Genomic DNA, 24,654 nt, shown 5'->3' with positions numbered 1-24,654 from the left:
AAGACACAGAGGGACATGGAGACTCAGAGAGCCATAAAGACACAGAGAGACATAGAGATACATGGAGACACAGAGAGACATAGAGATACATGGAGAATCAGAGAGACATGGAGACACAGAGAGACATAAAGGCATGGAGACTCAGAGAGACATAAAGACACAGAGGGACATGGAGACACAGAGCGACATGGAGACACAGAGAGACATGGAGACTCAGAGAGATATGGAGACAGAGAGACATAGAGATACATGGAGACACAGAGAGACATAGAGATACATGGAGAATCAGAGAGACATGGAGACACAGAGAGACATAAAGACATGGAGACTCAGAGAGACATGGAGACACAGATAGAGATGGAGATTCAGAGAGACATAAAGACACAGAGAGACATAAAGACATGGAGACACAGATAGACATAAAGACACAGAGAGACATGTAGACACAGAGGGACATGGAGACACAGAGCGACATGGAGACACAGAGAGACATGGAGACACAGAGAGATATGGAGACACAGAGAGACATAAAGACATGGAGACTCAGAGAGACATGGAGACACAGAGAGACATGGAGTCACAGAGAGACATGGAGACTCAGAGAGACATGGAGACACAGAGAGACATAAAGACACAGAGAGACATAAAGACATGGAGACTCAGAGAGACATGGAGACACAGAGAGACATAAAGACACAGAGAGACACAAAGACACAGAGGGACATGGAGACACTTAGAGACATGGAGACTCAGCGAGACATGGAGACTCAGAGAGACATGGAGACACAGAGAGACATAAAGACATGGAGACTCAGAGAGACATAAAGACACAGAGGGACATGGAGACTCAGAGAGACATAAAGACAACAGAGAGACATAAAGACATGGAGACTCAGAGAGACATGGAGACACAGAGAGACATAAAGACACAGTAGGACATGGAGACACAGTGAGACATGGAGACTCAGAGAGACATAAAGACACAGAGAGACATGGAGACACAGAGAGACATGGAGACCCAGAGAGACATGGAGACACAGAGAGACATGGAGACATACAGAGAGATGGAGAATCAGAGAGACATGGAGACACAGAGAGACATAAAGACATGGAGACTGAGAAAGACATAAAGACACAGAGAGACATGGAGACACAGAGAGACATAAATACATGTAGACACAGAGAGACATGGAAACACAGAGAGACATGGAGACACAGAGAGACATAAAGACATGGAGACACAGAGAGACATGGAGACACAGAGAGACATAAAGACATGGAGACTCAGTGAGACATGGAGACTCAGAGATACATAAAGACACAGAGTGACATAGAGACATGGAGACACAGAGATACATGGAGACTCAGAGAGACATAAAGACACAGAGAGACATGGATACAAAGAGAGACATAAAGACATGGAGACTCAGAGAGACATGGAGGCACAGAGAGACATGGAGACACTGAGAGACATAAAGACACAGAGAGACATGAAGACACAGAGATACATGGAGACACAGAGAGACATGGAGACACAGAGAGACATGGAGACACAGAGAGACATAAAGACACAGAGATACATGGAGACACAGAGAGACATAAAGACATGGAGACACAGAGAGACATGGAGAGATATAGAGACATGGAGACATGGAGACACAGAGAGATATGGAGACTCAGAGAGGCATAAATACACAGAGAGACATAAAGACACAGAGAGACATAAAGACAAAGAGGGATATGGAGACACAGAGAGACATAAAGACATGGAGACTCAGAGAGACATGGAGACTCAGAGAGACATAAAGACACAGAGAGACATAAAGACACAGAGAGACATAAAGACATAGAGACACAGAGGGACATGGAGACACAGAGGGACATGGAGACTCAGAGAGACATAAAGACACAGAGAGACATGGAGACTCAGAGAGACATAAAGACATAGAGACACAGAGAGACATGGAGACTCAGAGAGACATGAAGACACAGAGAGACATGATATACACCATTACACTCAACCCAGGTATTTTATGCAATCTAATGATTGTTATTGGCCTTGGACTTTTATGAGCCCATAGTTTTTAATTTCTTAAAAAATAAAATAAATAAATGTCTTTGTTGATTTCTTTCTTTCTAGATGTTGTTTTATCCCTTTCTTCTTCACTTTAAATATCTCATATATTTTGTATTTTTTGCACACTACATACTTCAGTATATGAAGATCTTTGATCTCTAGCCAATACTGTCCTTCTCTCTTCTCCCTCTCTTCTCTCTCTCTCCATGTCCTGTCTTCTCTCCTTCCGCCCATCAGGCCGTGCTCAACATGTATCCCCCCCTCCTCTCCTCCTCTTCTCTCCTCCTCTTCTCTCCTCCTCCACCCCATCACAACATGTACAAACCTCCTCTCCTCTCCTCTTCCCTTCTCCTCTCTTCCCCCCTTTTCTCCTCTTCCCTTCCGATCATCCTCTTCTCCTCTCCTCCTTTCTAAAGCCCACTGTTCTCTTAATGAGTCCACTCCTTCACTTGAATTATTCATCCCTTATATTACTCCCTCTATTCCTCCTTTCCTCCTATTGTGTCTTCAGGGGGAAAACATCAATAAATAAACAAACCTGCTGCCGGTAACTTCCTCCCTCTGCAGTGTAGACATACAGTATAAACCATAGGATAGAGAGGGGGGGGGGGGGGATAAGGAGGGAGAGATGGAGAGAGGGAGGGAGAGGGAGAGAGAGAGCGAGGGAGAGAGAGAGAGGGTGGGGGAGAGAGAGTTGGGGAGAGGTAAAAGAGTGACAGAGTGCGTGGGGAATGTAGTAGGGCGGCAGGTAGCTTAGTGGTTAAGAGCATAGTGCCAGTAACCGAAAGGTCGCTGGTTCTAATCCCCGAGCCGACTAGGTGAAAAATCTGTCGATGTGCCCTTGAGCAAGGTACTCAACCCTAATTGCTCTGGATAAGAGCGTCTGCTAAATGACTAAAAATGTTTTTTTTTAAATGAATGTCTCTTTACTGCTTTTGACTTTCAGTCAAGGCAAGTTAGAAAAAGTCAATAAATGTTAAGTCTCACAAAGAAGAAGAAAATACCTTTGAGTATTTCTGCAGTACCAGAGTGCGTTTGTTATCTCTATCTCTCTTCCTCTTGGCGTGTGTGTCTGTAAGACAGTGTGTGTGTGAGTGTGTGTCTGCGTGCGTGCGTGCGTGCATGTGTGTGTGTGTTTGTGTCTGAGACTGTGTGTGCATGCATGCACACACAGTCTGACTATGAGTGATAACTGCTAACCGGGAGGGAGCGTATGGTTGTCCGCACGTGTGTTTGAATAACATAATTTGTATGTGTAGTCAGGAGGGGGGATGCTGATGCTGTTGCTATGTGGAGAATGTGGTTGTAGGTCCCCCTGACAACCTTTGTTTTCTCCAGCTTTTTGTCACTCCTATATTAGCCCTTAACCCTGACAAGTCAGAGGGAGGGAGGGAGGGAGAGAGAATCTGTATATAATCACCCTGTTTGACATCTAACAGCAGTGACTGGAATGCCAACTGAATGTATGTTGAGCTTATAGATGTGTTATTTTTATCTGCACAACTGTTGGTCTGCCTATTTGTAGATAAGCGTCTATGTGTCATTTAGAGTGTGTTCTTTTTATTTCTTGTAACCTTTGATTTAAAACGTAATGGTCACCCCTGCTGTTCTTTAGAACGTTATATAGCATTTTAAATGCAGAGACAGATGGAGAGATGTCCTTTTAAATCCAGAGACATATGGAGAGATACCATTTTAAATGCAGAGGCATATGGAGAGACATCTTTTTAAATGTGAAGGAAAGCACAGGCATATTAGAGAGAACTTGGTTTTGGTCTTTATGTTGTAAAGAAACCCAATAAAGTTGGATGATTTTGAAATAATCCATTATATTGCCTTTTGTCCAAGGCAATATGGACAGAGGAGTTTATTAAATTGAAGGGTCAGATCAGAGCAGGGTTGAATATAGACGGAGATCTTAATTTGATCACTTTTTTGTCGCTGAGAATTGTTCTGCACCTCAAGAAATGCAAACTTGTAGTGTATTAGAGGTTTGAAAAGGCATCTAAAGTTTGTAATTTCCACTTTAAAATGTCAGACTTGATTTGCTCTTACAAAAAAATGTCCATTAAGTATAATCCACATAATAATTAACATTTCCTGTTGCTGCAGTATTATTTTCCTGCTGTAGCAAACTGGCTCAAATTAAGATCCTACATCTGTATCAACCCCTACAAAAATGTCCATTAATTTTAATCCACATAATAATTCACATTTCCTGTTGCTGCAGGATTATTTTCCTCCTGCAGCAAATTGGCTCAAATTAAGATCCTACATCTGTACCTTTGAAATTAGGTCTAGTTATGGATGCAACCGGACTGACTTGGCGGAATTACTTGACTGCCGTGGGGGAGATTAGAGAATTTCCTTCGCGAACTGTAGCAGCCCCTAAACGATTAATTATTGAGTTTGAGTGTTGAGCAGAGGCAGGCTTTGTAGCCTAGGTATTGGTTCTACAAATCTGTGTCCATCAATAACATTCAATAATCAATTCATTCTTGCACCATGAAATCAATTATCAGTTCTAAACATGTTTTTTTCTCTGTACTGCCTGCACGTCTCCGGAGCCGGTGAGTTGGAGGAGCGTGTAATAATCCTGCTGTAGAATTAATTGCGGCCAGCAAGTCAAACAAACAACTAAAACGAACCAGTCACTCAGAAAAAATGTATACTGACTCTCGAGTCAGTAAAAACAGTCGTTCGAACGACTGTTTGGCAGAGTGAGGAGCTCTCTCATAAACCTCTGATCTACACATCACACAGCTCGACCACTCATCCATGCACCCTTCTCTCCATTGGACTTCCCCTCTGTAGGTGTGTCTATGACAGAAAACTAGCTGTTATTGGCAGACAGGTTTGGAACTCTCTTTGTTATTGGTGTAACTAATTTACCGCATGGTGATGTCACCATGGAAAGCCGAAACTCCCACCAATGCAAACCTGCTGATTAGAAGGTCCTGTGTAGATTGTAACTATCAGGAAATAACACTGATCAAATTCTTTCACACTTTTACTGTGTTAGTTTCATCAGCTGTTGTACAATATGATATAAAACACAAGAAAGACTAAAATGTTGTCATGGTACAACATGACAAACTGAGTAACAGTTACCATATCTTATTCCACGAGCCATAGTAAGAAATAGAAACAGGTGGCAGACATAGAGATACAGGTATTAATCATTTCCCAAGACAAGTAGTTTTCCTCCCCAGCTCTGACAAAGTGGGTCTGAGAGCAGTCTCACTGCAACAGGCTCTTGTATAAATGACCCTGCAAGAGAGAGGAAGAGAGAGACCGGGGTAGAGAGATGGGGGGGGGGGGGGGAGAGACTGGGGTAGAGAGACAGAGAGTGGGGGGGGATATAAATTATGAATGTGGGTGAATCTGGGGCAAATTTTTTGAGAGAAAGAGAAAGGTGCAGTGTAGGCGATCGGTCTGGGTCCTGGGGAACAAACCAAATATATGGTGAACCAAACACAGCTGAATATGAATTATACATTTGGGTCAAATTGACGTGACAGGAAGGTAATAAATAATTAACTCTGCAGGGGTCCATGAATTACTGTACCCCCACCCCATGTGGTCCCCTGTCCATACCCTCCTCTCCTTCTCTTCTCATCCTCCACCCCATCCACAAGATATCCTCTGTCCATACCCTCCTCTCCTTCTCTTCTCATCCTCCACCCCATCCACAAGATATCCTCTGTCCATACCCTCCTCTCCTTCTCTTCTCATCCTCCACCCCATCCACAAGATATCCTCTGTCCATACCCTCCTCTCCTTCTCTTCTCATCCTCCACCCCATCCACAAGATATCCTCTGTCCATACCCTCCTCTCCTTCTCTTCTCATCCTCCACCCCATCCACAAGATATCCTCTGTCCATACCCTCCTCTCCTTCTCTTCTCATCCTCCACCCCATCCACAAGATATCCTCTGTCCATACCCTCCTCTCCTTCTCTTCTCATCCTCCACCCCATCCACAAGATATCCTCTGTCCATACCCTCCTCTCCTTCTCTTCTCATCCTCCACCCCATCCACAAGATATCCTCTGTCCATACCCTCCTCTCCTTCTCTTCTCATCCTCCACCCCATCCACAAGATATCCTCTGTCCATACCCTCCTCTCCTTCTCTTCTCATCCTCCACCCCATCCACAAGATATCCTCTGTCCATACCCTCCTCTCCTTCTCTTCTCATCCTCCACCCCATCCACAAGATATCCTCTGTCCATACCCTCCTCTCCTTCTCTTCTCATCCTCCACCCCATCCACAAGATATCCTCTGTCCATACCCTCCTCTCCTATTTTTTCCAGTCGGTTGACCCCCTATTCCCTCTATCCCTCCATCCCTCACTCCTCTCATCTTCTGCTGAGTGAAACCTGTTATCTGTCCATATCTCTCTTTCTCTCTCATTTGAAATCCCTTCTTCACACTGTCCTCACTGTCTCTTTCGCTCTTTGATTTTCCAGACAGACCCTGAGGGGTAAAGTGTTGCATGTACAGTGGGGAAAAAAAGTATTTAGTCAGCCAACAATTGTGCAAGTTCTCCCACTTAAAAAGATGAGAGAGGCCTGTAATTTTCATCATAGGTACACGTCAACTATGACAGACAAATTGAGATTTTTTTCTCTCCAGAAAATCACATTGTAGGATTTTTAATGAATTTATTTGCAAATTATGGTGGAAAATAAGTATTTGGTCACCTACAAACAAGCAAGATTTCTGGCTCTCACAGACCTGTAACTTCTTCTTTAAGAGGCTCCTCTGTCCTCCACCCGTTACCTGTATTAATGACACCTGTTTGAATTTGTTATCAGTATAAAAGACACCTGTCCACAACCTCAAACAGTCACACTCCAAACTCCACTATGGCCAAGACCAAAGAGCTGTCAAAGGACACCAGAAACAAAATTGTAGACCTGCACCAGGCTGGGAAGATTGAATCTGCAATAGGTAAGCAGCTTGGTTTGAAGAAATCAACTGTGGGAGCAATTATTAGGAAATGGAAGACATACAAGACCACTGATAATCTCCCTCGATCTGGGGCTCCACGCAAGATCTCACCCCGTGGGGTCAAAATGATCACAAGAACGGTGAGCAAAAATCCCAGAACCACACGGGGGGACCTAGTGAATGACCTGCAGAGAGCTGGGACCAAAGTAACAAAGCCTACCATCAGTAACACACTACGCCGCCAGGGACTCAAATCCTGCAGTGCCAGACGTGTCCCCCTGCTTAAGCCAGTACATGTCCAGGCCCGTCTGAAGTTGGCTAGAGTGCATTTGGATCATCCAGAAGAGGATTGGGAGAATGTCATATGGTCAGATGAAACCAAAATAGAACTTTTTGGTAAAAACTCAACTCGTCGTGTTTGGAGGACAAAGAATGCTGAGTTGCATCCAAAGAACACCATACCTACTATGAAGCATGGGGGTGGAAACATCATGCTTTGGGGCTGTTTTTCTGCAAAGGGACCAAAACGACTGATCCGTGTAAAGGAAAGAATGAATGGGGCCATGTATCGTGAGATTTTGAGTGAAAACCTCCTTCCATCAGCAAGGGCATTGAAGATTAAACATGGCTGGGTCTTTCAGCATGACAATGATCCCAAACACACCGCCCGGGCAACGAAGGAGTGGCTTCGTAAGAAGCATTTCAAGGTCCTGGAGTGGCCTAGCCAGTCTCCAGATCTCAACCCCATAGAAAATCTTTGGAAGGAGTTGAAAGTCCATGTTGCCCAGCGACAGCCCCAAAACATCACTGCTCTAGAGGAGATCTGCATGGAGGAATGGGCCAAAATACCAGCAACAGTGTGTGAAAACCTTGTGAAGACTTACAGAAAATGTTTGACCTGTGTCATTGCCAACAAAGGGTATATAACAAAGTATTGAGAAACTTTTGTTATTGACCAAATACTTATTTTCCACCATAATTTGCAAATAAATTCATAAAAAATCCTACAATGTGATTTTCGGGATTTAATTTTTTTTTTTGTCTGTCATAGTTGACGTGTACCTATGATGAAAATTACAGGCCTCTCATCTTTTTAAGTGGGAGAACTTGCACAATTGGTGGCTGACTAAACACTTTTTCCCCCACTGTATTCATTTATTTCATCCCCCCTCCTCCCACTACACATATTCACACAGGTGGAATACAATAACAAAGTCTATTTTTTCCAATATGCTATTTAAGTTCTTTGTTGAAATAGGCTGCCTGAATTATTTTCAACTGATTATTTTTTGGGGGAAAGCCCTTAAGAATGAGTTTATTAATGATATCAGCAACAGCTTTTCTGCAGGTAACAAATAAGCCAGGGCAGAACTTTTTCATTAATAGATTAATATTGTGGAGCTAACAAAAATGTTATCTCAACTATTAAACATTTCCAGTCAATTGAAGATGCTGAGCTTTTGTATCGTAGAATCTGTGTTATTGCTGTAATACACAGAATATGATGGACTCAAATGGCTCCATTCTGTGTTGTTTCCTGCCCTACCCCGCCCGCCCACCCGCCCGTGCACCCGCCCCTCCCTCCCTCCCTCCCTCCCTCCCTCCATCCTGTCTTTGATAAGAGTGGCTGTTAAACAAGAGTGGCTGTCATCAATACCGCTTTAATACCCAGAGAGCCCATTGACAGGCCAACATGCCCCCACTGAGTGTAGCAAGGCTACTTACTAGTTCTAAGCACAGCCATTTAAGATCTAATGGATGACAGAGTGAACAGACAGGAGAGAGATGCCACTGGAGCCAGAGCTGCAATTAAATTAAAAAATCAATATTGCAGCAAATAGTCTATACATTCTATCTTGCTTTGGCATTTTGTTTGTTTGTGCTAGCAGAGCAATTTCATATCTAATAGATGAGAGAGTGAACAGACATACAGACATAGAGGAGCTGGATGCAACCAGAGACAGCTGCAATAAACGTTACATGCCATATAAACGGCTATATATTTTTCAGATAGCTGCAATTTTGAAGAAGGCTTCACTCGCAATGACTGTGATATGTGGTTGTTTTTACCTACCTTAGTTAACTGTAAGTCACTCTGGATGAGAGCATCTGCTAAATAACTACTACAATGTAGATATCATGTAGAAGCCTATACATTTTCTCTTGCTTTGGCATTTCGTTTTTTGTGTTGTCCCCTCCCTCTAGCAAAATGTTTCAATGCGCCACATCAATTATTTATCAAGGTAGCAAGTCACACTAAAATGATTTATGTTGATTTGGGGTGTTGCCTCATTGTTTGATCCCTCTCTCTCTCTCTCTCTCTCTCTCTCTCTCTCTCTCTCTCTCTCTCTCTCTCTCTCTCTCTCTCTCTCTCTCTCTCTCTCTCTCTCTCTCTCTCACACTCTCACACTCTCTCTCTCTCTCTCTCTCTCTCTCCCTCATTCTCTCTCTCTTTCTCTATCTCTCTCCCTCTCTCTCCTTCACTCTCTCTCTCTCTCTCTCTCTCTCTCCCTCTCTCTCTCCCCCCCCCCCTCTCTCTCTCTCTCTATCACTTCATCTTCCACTTCTGATAGACTCTTTCAGTTGGCTGATTGAATGAAGTTGGATGGCACCACCAGATCAGATAACCTATTGACAGCCCTGAGACATGGCTGTAGACGGCCCTTACACGTTTAGGTTGTATATAAGGCTATAGGTCCTCCAGCTGTAGTCTCTGGTGTTGCTGCTGACCTCTCCCCTGAGCCAAGGAGGCAGGTAACAGGGCTGAGGTTGGATCAGCGGCAGCTGCAGAGAGGAAACTGGGACGTGTGTGTGTGGTGCGTGTGTGTCTTGTGTGTGTGTGTGTGTGTTAGGGTTTAATTTGTAATTCACTTTCCTGCCGCAGTTGCGTGCAGTTTGTCGGTGGCATTAATCTGGGTGGGCTCCACCAAGCACCCTCTCAGACACCTTATCACATTAGCTGTGTGTCTGTGTGTCTGTCTGTCTGTGTAGCTGTGTGTCTGTCTGTCTGTGTAGCTGTGTGTCTGTCTGTGTAGCTGTTTGTCTGTCTGTCTGTGTAGCTGTGTGTCTGTGTCTCTGAGTCTATGTCTGTAACCACGGCCCTGCTCTGCTCCATTCATCCTGTGCCGGCCCAGACCCCTACACCCACGCAAGAACACATGCACACACACACACACACACACACACACACACACACACACATACACACACACACACACACACACACACACACACACACACACACACACACACACACATACACACACACACACACACACACACACATTTGCTATTGGCCAGCCCAGTTGCCCCATCTGGTAATTGGGCCCCCGGACACCCCTGTGAAAGACACTCTAAACAGCCAGTACTAATATCACACAGTCTGGCAGAGGAGAGGTGTGTGTGAAGATGGCAGTAGAGAGAGGTGACACATTGATTGGGAGAGCTGGTGTGTGATTATGTGGAGGGGGAATTACCGTCACAGCTGAAACCTTCCATCACACCCCACCCCAACACACACACACACACACACACACACACACACACACACACACACACACACACACACACACACACACACACACACACACACACACACACACACACACACACACACACACACACACACACACACACACACACACATAAACACACACACACACACACACACACACACATACACACACACACACACACACACCTCCTCTCCTCTATCCCACTCTGTCTTTCCATGGTTATTGTGGGGTAGCACTGTCAGGCGAAGTGACTTGAATCTAATGGACCATTTAACCTAATGTTGTTAGTTTACACTGGTTTATTGAATGTGCTTCACTTCTTCTAATTGTTGTTCCCTGTTTAATCTCATCTCACTGCCTTTCTCCGTTGATTTAGATGTATTCTCTCAGTGTTTGGAGTTGGAAGTCCTGAATCTTTTTCTCTTTCTCTCTTCTCCTTGCCTGATATTGTTGAATCCATTCTTTCTCAGTTGATTTAGATCTATTGTCTTAGTGCTTGGAATCGCTGAATGGTTATATCTTTCTTTGGTTGCCAGATATTGTTGAATCGGTTCAGCATCAGTGGAGGCTGGTGGGAGGAAACATCAGAGGACAGGCTCATTTTAATGACTGGAATGGAATACATAGAAATGTTTCAAACACATGGTTTCTAATTTGTTTGATTGACACCGTGACATTCATTTTTGTATTTATTTTATTTTATTTAACCTTCATTTAACTAGGCAAGTCAGTTAAGAACAAGTTCTTATTTACAATGACGGCCTACCAAAAGGCAAAGGCCTCCTGCAGAGTGTCCATGATTTAGTCTTTGAATGAAGAGATGGAAATAAAACTGTCTAGTTTGAGTGTTTTTTGCAGCTCGTTCCAGACGCTAGCTGCCGTGAACTGGAAAGAGGAGCGACCCAGGGATGTGTGTACTTTGGGGACCTTTAACAGAATGTGACTGGCAGAACGGGTGTTGTATGTGGAGGATGAGGGCTGCAGTAGGTATCTCAGATAGGGGGGAGTGAGGCCTAAAAGGGTTTTATAAATAAGCATCAACCAGTGGGTCTTGCGACGGGTACACAGAGATGACCAGTTTACAGAGGAGTATAGAGTGCAGTGATGTGTCCTATAAAGAGCATTGGTGGCAAATCTGTTGACCGAATGGTAAAGAACATCTAGCTGCTCGAGAGCACCCTTACCTACTGATCTATAAATTAAGTATCCGTAATCTAGCCTGGGTAGGATGGTCATCTAAATCAGGGTTAGTTTGGCAGCTGGGGTGAAAGAGGAGCGATTATGATAGAGGAAACCAAGTCTAGATTTAACCTTAGCCTGCAGCTTTGATATGTGCTGAGAGAAAGACAGTGTACTGTCTAGCCATACTCCCAAGTACTTGTATGAGGTGACTACCTCAAGCTCTAAACCCTCAGAGGTAGTAATCACACCGGTGGGGAGAGGGGCATTCTTCTTACTGAACCACATTACCTTTGTTTTCGAGGTGTTCAGGACAAGGTTAAGGGCAGAGAAAGCTTGTTGGACACTAAGAAAGCTTTGTTGTAGAGCGTTTAACACAAAATCCGGGGTCAGCTGAGTGTAAGACTGTATAATCTGCATATAAATGGATGAGAGAGCTTCCTACTGCCTGAGCTATGTTGTTGATGTAAATTGAAAAGAGCGTGGAGCCTAGGATCAAGCCTTGGGGTACTCCCTTGGTGACAGGCAGTGGCTGAGACAGCAGATGTTCTGACTTTATACACTGCACTCTTTGAGAGAGGTAGTTAGCAAACCAGGCCAAAGACCCCTCAGAGACACCAATACTCCTTAGCTGGCCCACAAGAATGGAATTGTCTTCCATATCAAAAGCTTTGTCCAAGTCAATAAAAATAGCAGCACAACATTGCTTAGAGTCAAGGGCAATGATGACATCATTTAGGACCTTTAAGGTTACAGTGACACATCCATAACCTGAGCAGAAACCAGATTGCATACCAGAGAGAATACTATAGACATCAAGAAAGCCAGTCAGTTGACAATTTTTCCAACACTTTTGATAAACAGGGAAAAATTGAAATTGGCCTATAACAGTTAGGATCAGCTTGATCTCCCCCTTTAAATAAAGCACGCACTGGGGTTGCCTTCCAAGCAGTGGGAACCTCCCCAGAGAGGAGAGACAGGTTAAAAAGGTCAGAGATAGGCTTGGCGACGATAGGGGCTGCAACCTTAAAGAAGAAAGGGTCTAAACTATCTGACCCAGATGGTTTTTTGGGGTCAAGTTTAAGGAGCTCCTTTAGCACCTCAGACTCAGTGACTGCCTGTAGGGAGAAACTTTGTAGCGGGGCAGGGGGAAAAGAGGGAGGAGCATCGGGGCTAGTCGCATTAGAAGGGCTGGAAGATGAGGAAATGTTGGACGAGCAAGGAGGTATGGCTGATTCAAATAGGAATCCTGATTTAATGAAGTGGTGATTAAAGAGCTCAGCCATGCGCTCCTTGTTAGTAACAAGGGTTTATTCTCCAGGTCTTTAACCGTTTTCCAGAACTTCTTGGGTTTAGACCCACAGAGAGAGAACTGCTCCATAAAGTAACTAACTTTAGCCTTCCGGATAGCCTGAGTGCACTTATTTCTCATTTGCCTGAACGGCAGCCAGTCAGCCTGAGTATGCGTGTGCCGAGCCTTTCGCCAAATGGAATTCTTGAAGTGGAGTACTAATTTTGGGGGCGTGTTTATGGGGGCGTGTTTCTTATCAATACCACTGAAAATATACAAAAAGAAGGTCCAAGTGTCTTCGGCAGAGGGAATCAAGCTGATTGTATACCAATTTACAGAGGTGCTCATTCATGTTTTTTAGCAAGCGTCTATGACAAATCAGGACACTGAGCAGCCATTATGAACACAGGCTGTAAAACAGTGATCACTAAGGTCATTACAGAAAACACCAGACTGATACCTATCAGGATTATTTGTGAGGATAACATCAAGGAGAGTAGCCTTTTCTGGGTGTTTGGAGTTATACCTTGTGGAATTTGTAATAATCTGAGAAACATTTTGGGAGTCCCATTGCTTTAGGACTTGGTCAGGTGGTTTAAGCATGTCCCAGTTTAGGTTACCTAGCAGGACAAATTCAAACTTAGTGTAAGGGGCCAGGAGAGAGCTTAGGACAGGCTGATGCTGATGGTGGACGATATCACCCAGCAACAGTCAACAAAGAGCTATTTGAAAGCTTGATGCTTAAAACCCGAAAATCAAATTGTTTGGGGACAGACTTGGTAGAGACAACAGAGCACTGAAGGTGTTCCTTGGTAAATATTGCCACTCCACCACCTTTGGAAGATCTGTCTTGCCGAAAAAGGTTATAACCAGAAAGGTTAACATCAGTGTTCAAAACACTCTTTCTTAACCACGTCTCAGTAATGACCAACAAATCAAATCAAATCAAATCAAATCAAATTTTATTGGTCACATGCGCCGAATACAACAGGTGCAGACATTACAGTGAAATGCTTACTTACAGCCCTTAACCAACAGTGCATTTATTTTAAACAAAAAAGTAAGAATAAAACAACAACAAAAAAGTGTTGAGAAAAAAAAGAGCAGAAGTAAAAAATAAAGTGACAGTAGGGAGGCTATATATACAATAGAATAAAGTGACAGTAGGGAGGCTATATATACAGGGGGGTACCGTTGCATAGTCAATGTGCGGGGGCACCGGCTAGTTGAGGTAATATGTACATGTGGGTAGAGTTAAAGTGACTATGCATAAATACTTAACAGAGTAGCAGCAGCGTAAAAAGGATGGGGTGGGGGGGCAGTGCAAATAGTCCGGGTAGCCATGATTAGCTGTTCAGGAGTCTTATGGCTTGGGGGTAGAAGCTGTTGAGAAGTCTTTTGGACCTAGACTTGGCACTCCGGTACCGCTTGCCGTGCGGTAGCAGAGAGAACAGTCTATGACTAGGGTGACTGGAGTCTTTGACAATTTTGAGGGCCTTCCTCTGACACCGCCTGGTATAGAGGTCCTGGATGGCAGGGAGCTTTGCCCCAGTGATGTACTGGGCCGTACGCACTACCCTCTGTAGTGCCTTGCGGTCAGAGGCCAAGCAGTTGCCATACCAGGCGGTGATGCAACCAGTCAGGATGCTCTCGATGGTGCAGCTGTAGAATTTTTTGAGGATCTGAGGACCCATGCCAAATCTTTTTAGTCTCCTGAGGGGGAATAGGCTTTGTCGTGCCCTCTTCACGACTGTCTTGGTGTGTTTGGACCATGATAGTTCGTTGGTGATGTGGACACCAAGGAACTTGAAGCTCTCAACCTGTTCCACTACAGCCCCGTCGATGAGAATGGGGGCGTGCTCAGTCCTCTTTTTTTTCCTGTAGTCCACAATCATCTCCTTTGTCTTGGTCACGTTGAGGGAGAGGTTGTTGTCCTGGCACCACACGGCCAGATCTCTGACCTCCTCCCTATAGGCTGTCTCATCGTTGTCGGTGATCAGGCCTACCACTGTTGTGTCGTCGGCAAACTTAATGATGGTGTTGGAGTCGTGCCTGGCCATGCAGTCATGGGTGAACAGAGAGTACAGGAGGGGACTGAGCACGCACCCCTGAGGGGCCCCCGTGTTGAGGATCAGTGTGGCAGATGTGTTGTTACCTACCCTTACCACCTGGGGGCGGCCCGTCAGGAAGTCCAGGATCCAGTTGCAGAGGGAGGTGTTTAGTCCCAGGATCCTTAGCTTAGTGATGAGCTTTGAGGGCACTATGGTGTTGAATGCTGAGCTGTAGTCAATGAATAGCATTCTCACGTAGGTGTTCCTCTTGTCCAGGTGGGAAAGGGCAGTGTGGAGTGCGATAGAGATTGCATCATCTGTGGATCTGTTGGGGCGGTATGCAAATTGGAGTGGGTCTAGGGTTTCTGGGATTATGCTGTTGATGTGAGCCATGACCAGTCTTTCAAAGCACTTCATGGCTACAGACGTCAGTGCCACGGGTCGGTAGTCATTTAGGCAGGTTATCTTAGAGTTCTTGGGCACGGGGACTATGGTGGTCTGCTTGAAACATGTTGGTATTACAGACTCAGTCAGGGACATGTTGAAAATGTCAGTGAAGACACTTGCCAGTTGGTCAGCACATGCTCGGAGTACACGTCCTGGTAATCCGTCTGGCCCTGCGGCCTTGTGAATGTTGACCTGCTTAAAAGTCTTACTCACATCGGCTACGGAGAGCGTGATCACATAGTCGTCCGGAACAGCTGGTGCTCTCATGCATGCTTCAGTGTTGCTTGCCTCGAAGCGAGCATAGAAGTGGTTTAGCTCGTCTGGTAGGCTTGTGTCACTGGGCAGCTCGCGGCTGTGCTTCCCTTTGTAGTCTGTAATAGTTTTCAAGCCCTGCCACATCCGACGAGCGTCAGAGCCAGTGTAGTATGATTCAATCTTAGACCTGTATTGACTCTTTGCCTGTTTGATGGTTCGTCGGAGGTCATAGCGGGATTTCTTATAAGCGTCCGGGTTAGAGTCCCGTTCCTTGAAAGCGGCAGCTCTACCCTTTAGCTCAGTGCGGATGTTTCCTGTAATCCATGGCTTCTGGTTGGGGTATGTACGTACGGTCACTGTGGGGACGACATCATCGATGCACTTATTGATGAAGCCAGTGACTGATGTGGTGTACTCCTCAATGCTGTCTGAAGAATCCCTGAACATGTTCCAGTCTGTGCTAGCAAAACAGTCCTGTAGCTTAGCATCTGCGTCATCTGACCACTTTTTTATTAGCCGAGTCACTGGTGCTTCCTGCTTCAGTTTTTGCTTATAAGCAGGAATCAGGAGGATAGAGTTATGGTCAGATTTGCCAAATGGAGGGCGAGGGAGAGCTTTGTATGCGTCTCTGTGTGTGGAGTAAAGGTGGTCTAGAGTTTTTTCCCCTCTGGTTGCACATTTAACATGCTGGTAGAAATGAGGTAGAACGGATTTAAGTTTCCCTGCATTAAAGTCCCCTGCTACTAGGAGCGCTGCATCTGGATGAGCGTTTTCCTGTTGATTAATGGCCTTGTACAACTCATTCAGTGCAATCTTAATGCCAGCATTGGTTTGTGGTGGTAAATAGACAGCTATGAAAAGTATAGATGAAAACTCTCTTGGTAAATAGTGTGGTCTACAGCTTATCATAAGATACTCTACCTCAGGCGAGCAAAACCTTGAGACTTCCTTAGTATTTGATTTTGTGCACCAGCTGTTGTTTACAAAAATACAGAGACCGCCACCCCTCGTCTTACCCGAGTCTGCCGTTCTGTCCTGCCGATGTAGCGTATAGCCTGCTAGCTGAATGTTGTCATTGTTGTCATTCAGCCACGACTCCGTGAAACATAAGATATTACAGTTTTTAATGTCCCGTTGGTAGGATAACCGTAATCTTAAATCGTCCATTTTATTATCCAAAGCTTGAACGTTGGCTAATAGGATTGATGGGAGAGGCAGTTTACTCGTTCGCCGTCGGATCTTTACAAGGCACCCCGACCTACGTCCACGGTATCTCCGTCTCTTCCTCACGCGAATGACGGGGATCTGGGCCTTGTCTGGAGTCTGTAGAATATCCTTCGCGAACGCCTCGTTGAAAAAAAAGTGTTCGTCCAACGCGAGGTGAGTAATCGCTGTCCTGATATCCAGAAGCTCTCTTTGGTTATAAGAGACGATGGCATAAACATTATGTACAAAATAAATTACAAATAACGCGGAAAAACACACATAATAGTACAATTGGTTAGAGGGCTGTAAAACGGCAGCCATCTTCTTCCGGCGCTGTTCTTTCAACACATCTGGATTGGATTCAATAGATACATTTTAGGTAATAAACTTCTGGTGTTAATGTGAAGAAACCCCAGGCTTTTACGAGAGCAGAAATCAGTGAAGCAGAAATCAGAGCACAAGTCAGGAATTGGGGCTAGCAACAGTAGATGGGCCAGGGTGTACATGCACATTTCCAGATATCATCAGCAGTAACACAATCAGGGTACAGCAGAGGACAGGGAGAGCTCTGCAGTGTGGATTTTTATGACATTTGAATGTGCATCAGATGGTAACAAGATGTTGTACAGCAGTTTCATCAGGTAACATGAACACAAAGCCGGCGAGAGCTGGCAGCTATTATTGCTTGTTTGGATATTCCTTAATTTCTTGTTATTTCTTTACTTTTTGGATTATGTGTGTATTGTTATTGTATTGCTAGATATTACTGCCCTGTTGGAGCTAGAAACAGATGCATTTTGCTGCACCTGCGATAACATCTGCAAATCTGTGTACGCGACCAATACACATTGAATTGATTTGATTACAATGGCCCATCCTCCCCATAAGTGTGACTGACTGACTGACTTGGAGATATCCATGTCAATTAACTGACCAGCAGCCATTACTGAGAATGATAAAAGAGAATGAATGATAATCACTCTCCCCCCTCTCATCCTTCACTTCCTCTCTCCATCCCTTATCACCATCGGTTAGCAAATCCTTCTCCCTATAATCCACCTGTCTCTCAGTGCCTTTCTCTTGTCATTATGGACTATTGCACCCTAACAAATAACCATCCAAAAAGCTACTGTACATCACATCACACTCATCATCATTGAGCCTCGGTAAACAGTCATCATCTAGTCAATGTGATGCCAGTGGAAAAGCAGGCCATGCTTTGTGGCTCGGCCAGGCACCAGGGGCACAGATGGGAGAGACTGTGTGGCCTCCTAGCCCCCACAACATGACTGATGATAACATCTTTAACAGCTACTTATCACAATCAGAGAGGTAGTCTTGAGCTTTTCAATAGAGCTAAACCAACCCAATCTAATTTAATCTTTGTCAATTAGTAATGACTTTCTATTAATTTTGTGTTTACCACATGCTTATTACCAAACAACCACAGATGTAGCCTAGCCACTTGAGTTCCCTTGAGTGGCTCCACCACTTCATCTAATGGCAAATGTCCTTTTATTTATATATTTGTGTTCTGTCTATTATCTGAAGTGACACTTCATCACCTCATCACCTCATCACTTCATCACCTCATCACTTCATCACTTCATCTATCTACCTCTGTTGTCTCTGCTATGGACTGTTAGTTCACCCTCTTGTTGTGGTGTTGACTCCATCTGCTTATCTGATTGGTCCTTCCATAATGGACACTGGTCAATGTCATTATAATAATAATAATATGCCATTTAGCAGACACTTTTATCCAAACCGACTTACAGTCATGTGTGCATACATTTTTACGTATGGGTGGTCCTGGGGATCGAACCTTACTACCCTGGCGTTACAAGCGCCATGCTCTACCAATTGAGCTACAGAGCTCATTACCTAAATGTGTTGTTTTCCTGCTAGTTGTCTTTAAACTAGGAATGAACATGCTACTGGATGTGTGTTCCTGGCTCTCTCTAGCCCTGACCACATGGTGCAGGGTCATTTGTCTCTCCTTCTGACACGTGCCCCTCCCTCTCTTCTCCTCTCCTCCCTCCTTCTCCCCCTTCTTTTAGGGAAGACTGCAGGAAGGCGTGGACCTGAGCAAAAGAGAGAGACAAAAGAGAGCGAGAGGCTGAGAGCCAAAGGAAACCAGGGGAAAAGGTAGCGGAAAAGGAAGAGAAACTCCGGCTGAAGACCGGGCGTGACAACAGAGAGAGGGAGAGACACAAGCTCGCTCGGCAGGAGTGTGTGCAGATTGCCCTCTGTGTTCGTTTCACGTGTGTGTTGAGCAGGTGGGACTTTGATGGGACAGTGAGCAATGCCTCACACTCAGCGACAGCAGGTTGGCAGTAGGGGGCGATGCACCCCTCTCCTCCACCACCCTATCCTCCTCCTCCCTCTCTTCTCTCTCCTCCTATCCCACGCCCCCCAGCTCAGCCAAGGAGCCATACACATACCGTCTAAATGTGAGTAAACCACCTTCACCTTATTTACACATCAATGTATTGTATATGTAATATAACATAATATACAGTGGGGGAAAAAAGTATTTAGTCAGCCACCAATTGTGCAAGTTCTCCCACTTAAAAAGATGAGAGAGGCCTGTAATTTTCATCATAGGTACACGTCAACTATGACAGACAAATTGAGAAAAAAAAATCCAGAAAATCCCATTGTAGGATTTTTAATGAATTTATTTGCAAATTATGGTGGAAAATAAGTATTTGGTCACCTACAAACAAGCAAGATTTCTGGCTCTCACAGACCTGTAACTTCTTCTTTAAGAGGCTCCTCTGTCCTCCACTCGTTACCTGTATTAATGGCACCTGTTTGAACTTGTTATCAGTATAAAAGACACCTGTCCACAACCTCAAACAGTCACACTCCAAACTCCACAATGGCCAAGACCAAAGAGCTGTCAAAGGACACCAAAAACAAAATTGTAGACCTGCACCTGGCTGGGAAAACTGAATCTGCAATAGGTAAGCAGCTTGGTTTGAAGAAATCAACTGTGGGAGCAATTATTAGGAAATGGAAGACATACAAGACCACTGATAATCTCCCTCGATCTGGGGCTCCACGCAAGATCTCACCCCGTGGGGTCAAAATGATCACAAGAACGGTGAGCAAAAATCCCAGAACCACACGGGGGGACCTAGTGAATGACCTGCAGAGAGCTGGGACCAAAGTAACAAAGCCTACCATCAGTAACACACTACGCCGCCAGGGACTCAAATCCTGCAGTGCGAGACGTGTCCCCCTGCTTAAGCCAGTACATGTCCAGGCCCGTCTGAAGTGCATTTGGATGATCCAGAAGAGGATTGGGAGAATGTCATATGGTCAGATGAAACCAAAATATAACTTTTTGGTAAAAACTCAACTCGTCATGTTTGGAGGACAAAGAATGCTGAGTTGCATCCAAAGAACACCATACCTACTGTGAAGCATGGGGTTGGAAACATCATGCTTTGGGGCTGTTTTTCTGCAAAGGGACCAGGACGACTGATCCGTGTAAAGGAAAGAATGAATGGGGCCATGTATCGTGAGATTTTGAGTGAAACCCTCCTTCCATCAGCAAGGGCATTGAAGATGAAACGTGGCTGGGTCTTTCAGCATGACAATGATCCCAAACACACCGCCCGGGCAACGAAGGAGTGGCTTCGTAAGAAGCATTTCAAGGTCCTGGAGTGGCCTAGCCAGTCTCCAGATCTCAACCCCATAGAAAATCTTTGGAGGGAGTTGAAAGTCTGTGTTGCCCAGCGACAGCCCCAAAACATCACTGCTCTAGAGGAGATCTGCATGGAGGAATGGGCCAAAATACCAGCAACAGTGTGTGAAAACCTTGTGAAGACTTACAGAAAACGTTTGACCTGTGTCATTGCCAACAAAGGGTATATAACAAAGTATTGAGAAACTTTTGTTATTGACCAAATACTTATTTTCCACCATCATATGCCAATAAATTCATTATAAATCCTACAATGTGATTTTCTGGATTTTTTTCTTCTCATTTTGTCTGTCATAGTTGACGTGTACCTATGATGAAAATTACAGGCCTCTCTCATCTTTTTAAGTGGGAGAACTTGCACAATTGGTGGCTGACTAAATACTTTTTTTCCCCACTGTATATAACATAATATATACCATTTAGCAGACGCTTTTATCCAAAGCGACTTACAGTCGTGCATGCATGCATTTTCAAATGGGTGGCCCCTGGAATCGAACCTACAGTCCTGGCGTTGCAAACGCCATGCTCTACCGTATAGTGGCCGCTTATAATAATGGCGAATACTGTTGACAAGCACAGAGAAGGTCAAACCTTGAGCATTACAGATAGAAATGTAATGTAAAGAACAGACACAATTCTCTATTTTACTTCGTAGAGAATGGTTTCAGTTCTATACATGACATTTCTGTCAGCATCCTTTTAATCTAAATCACAGTTCTGAAAGCCTCAGAGTTCAGGATAGGTGGTTTTCAATAAAACATCACAATAAGGTTTAGAACATTCCATTTGCCTGCTGTGGGGGGGGGGGCAAGGAGATCCTACAGCTCCACTAAAAACCATTGACAACTGCGTGCCGTTTTCAAGGGATTGTTAAATAAATGTTAACTATTTTGTGGTAATATCATCACCTCTTGAAAAGCATAGTCAGACCTAAATATGTCTGATTATTCCATGCAAAACAATTGTGCACATTTAGCTCTATTATCAGAGTTATACAGCAAGTAACTGCATGCTTTTCATGATCAGTAAACGTCAATTGATCATGTAATTTCAGATACGTAGGGTAGCCTCACGATGTCTCAATATTGGCCACCATTAATTGGATATTTGAGTGATATAAAATAAAAGTGAATATCCCATCTTTTGTGAGCTTTGCATTTCAAGCAACAGAAGGGTGCATTTGCCGTGGTACTGCTTGCTCATAATGTTTACTTTGTCCCCTCTTTGCTGCTATAACAGCATCCACTCTTCTGGGAAGGCTTTCCACTAGATGTTGGAGCATTGCTGCGGGGAGTTGCTTCCATTCAGCCACAAGAGCATTAGTGAGGTCGGGCACTGATGTTGGGCGATTAGGCCTGGCTCGCAGTCGGCTTTCCAATTCATTTCAAAAGGTGTTCGATGGGGTTGAGGTCAGGGCTCTGTGCAGGCCAGTCAAGTTCTTCCACACTAATCTCGACAAACCATTTCTGTATGGACCTCGCTTTGTGCACGGGGGCATTGTCATGCTGTAATAGGAAAGGCCCTTCCCCAAACTGTTCCCACAAAGTTGGAAGTACAGAATCATCTAGAATGTCATTGTATGCTGTAGCGCTAAGATTTCCCTTCACTGGAACTAAGAACCATGAAAAACAGCCCCAGACCATTATTCCTCCACCAAACTTTAAAGTTGGCACTATGCATTGGGGCAGGTAGCGTTCTCCTGGCATCAGCCAAACCCAGTTTCATCCGTTGGACTGCCAGAGAACGCATTTCCACTGCTCCAGAGTCAATGGCGGCGAGCATCACACCACTCCAGCCGACTCTTGGCATTGCGCATGGTGCTCTTAGGCTTGTGTGTGGCTACTCGGCCATGGAAACCCATTTCATGAAGCTCCAGATGAACAGTTCTTGTGCTGACGTTGCTTCAAGAGGCAGTTTGGAACTCGGTAGTGGGTGTTGCAAACGAGGAAAGACCATTTTTACGCGCTACACGCTTCAGTACTCGGCGGTCCCATTCTGTGTACTTGTGTGGCCTACCACGTCGCGGCTGAGTCGTTGTTGCTCCTAGACATTTCCACTTCACAATAACAGCTCTTACAGTTGACCGGGGCAGCTCTAGCAGGGCAGACATTTTACGAACTGACTTGTTACAAATTGGCATCCTATGACGTTGCCACGTTGAAAGTCACTGAGCTCTTCAGTAAGGCCATTCTACTGCCAATGTTTGTCTATGGAGATTGCATGTCTGTGCGCTCGATTTTATACACCTGTCAACAACGGGTGTTGCTGAAATAGCCAAATCCATTAATTTGCAGGGGTGTCCACATACTTTTGTATTTATAGTGTGCATAAATATTAACACCGCTGAGTCAATACATGTTAGAATCACCTTTGGCAGCGATTACAGCAGTGAGTCTTTCTGGGTACGTTTCTGAGAGCTTTGCACACCTGGATTGTACAATATTTGCACATTATTCTTTAAAAAATTCTTCAAGCTCTGTCAAGTTTGTTGTTGATTATTTCTAGACAGCTATTTTCAAGTCTTGCCATAGATCTTCAAGCCGATTGAAGTCAAAATTGTAACTAGGCCACTTAGGAACATTCAATGTCGTCCTGGTAAGCAACTCCAGCATATATTTGGCCTTGTGTTTTAGGTTATTGTCCTGCTGAAATATGAATTTGTCTCCCAGTATCTGTTGGAAAGCAGACTGAACCAGGTTTTCCTTTAGGAGTTTGCCTGTGCTTAGCTCAATTCCGTTTCTTTTTATCCTAAAAAACTCCCTAGTCCTTGCCGATGACAAGCATACCCATAACATAATGCAGCCACCACCATGCTTTAAAATATGAAGAGTGCTACTCAGTGATGTGTTCTGTTGGATTTGGCCCAAACATAACGTTTTGTATTCAGGACATAAAGTGAATTTATTTACAATTTTTTTTTGCAGTTTTACTTTGCAAACGGGAGGCATGTTTTTTGAATATTTTTATTCTTTACAAGCTTAGTTCTTTTCACGCTGTCATTTAAGTTAGTATTGTGGAGTAAGTACAATGTTGTTGATCTATCCTTAGTTTTCTACTATCACAGCCATTAAACTGTATTTGTATTTATTATGGATCCCCATCAGCTACTGCCAAGGCAGCAGCTACTCTTCCTGGGGTCCAGCAACTGTTTTAAAGTCACCATTGGCCACATGGTGAAATCCCTGAGCGGTTCCTTCCTCTCCGGCAACTGAGTTAGGATGGATGCCTGTATCTTTGTAGTGACTGGGTGTATTAATACGCCATCCAAAGTGTAATTAATCATTTTACCAGGCTCAAAGGGATATTCAATGTCTGCTTTTTAAATGTTTACCCATCTACCAATAGGTGCCCTTCTTTGCGAGGCAATGGGAAACCTCCCTGGTCTTTGTGGTTGAATCTGTGCTTGAAATGCATTGCTCAACTAAGGGACCTTACAGATAATTGTATTTGTGGGGTACAGAGATGAGGTAGTCATTCAAAAATCACGTTAAACACTATTATTGCACACAGAGTGAGTCCATGCAACTTATTATGTGACTTGTTAAGAACACGTTTACTCCTTAACTTATTTAGGCTTGCCATAGCAAAGGGGTGGAATACTCATTGACTCAAAACATTTCAGCTTTTCATTTTTAATTCATTTGTAAACATTGCCAAAAACATAATTCCACTTTGACATTATGGGGTATTGTGTGTAGGCCAGTGACACAAAATCTCAATTTAATCCATTTTAAATTAAGGCTATAACACAACAAAATGTGAGAAAAGTCAAGGTGTGTGAATACTTTCTACACTGTATTGGTAAGTAGACCTAATGTACTTTATTCTCCAACCAATGTAGGTCTGCCTACCTATCGAAGTGAGCTAACATGATCCCCTTTTCAACATTGCTTTTAAAAGTGTTTAATTGCGATTGCTGCTGGCAGACATGATATAGGCTACATTGATTGATGGACCACGTCA

This window comes from Coregonus lavaretus, assembly GCF_964263955.1.
Source record: "Coregonus lavaretus genome assembly, chromosome: 20".
In the NCBI taxonomy this organism is placed as follows: Eukaryota; Metazoa; Chordata; class Actinopteri; order Salmoniformes; family Salmonidae; genus Coregonus; species Coregonus lavaretus.
This window is presented reverse-complemented; position numbering follows the sequence as displayed.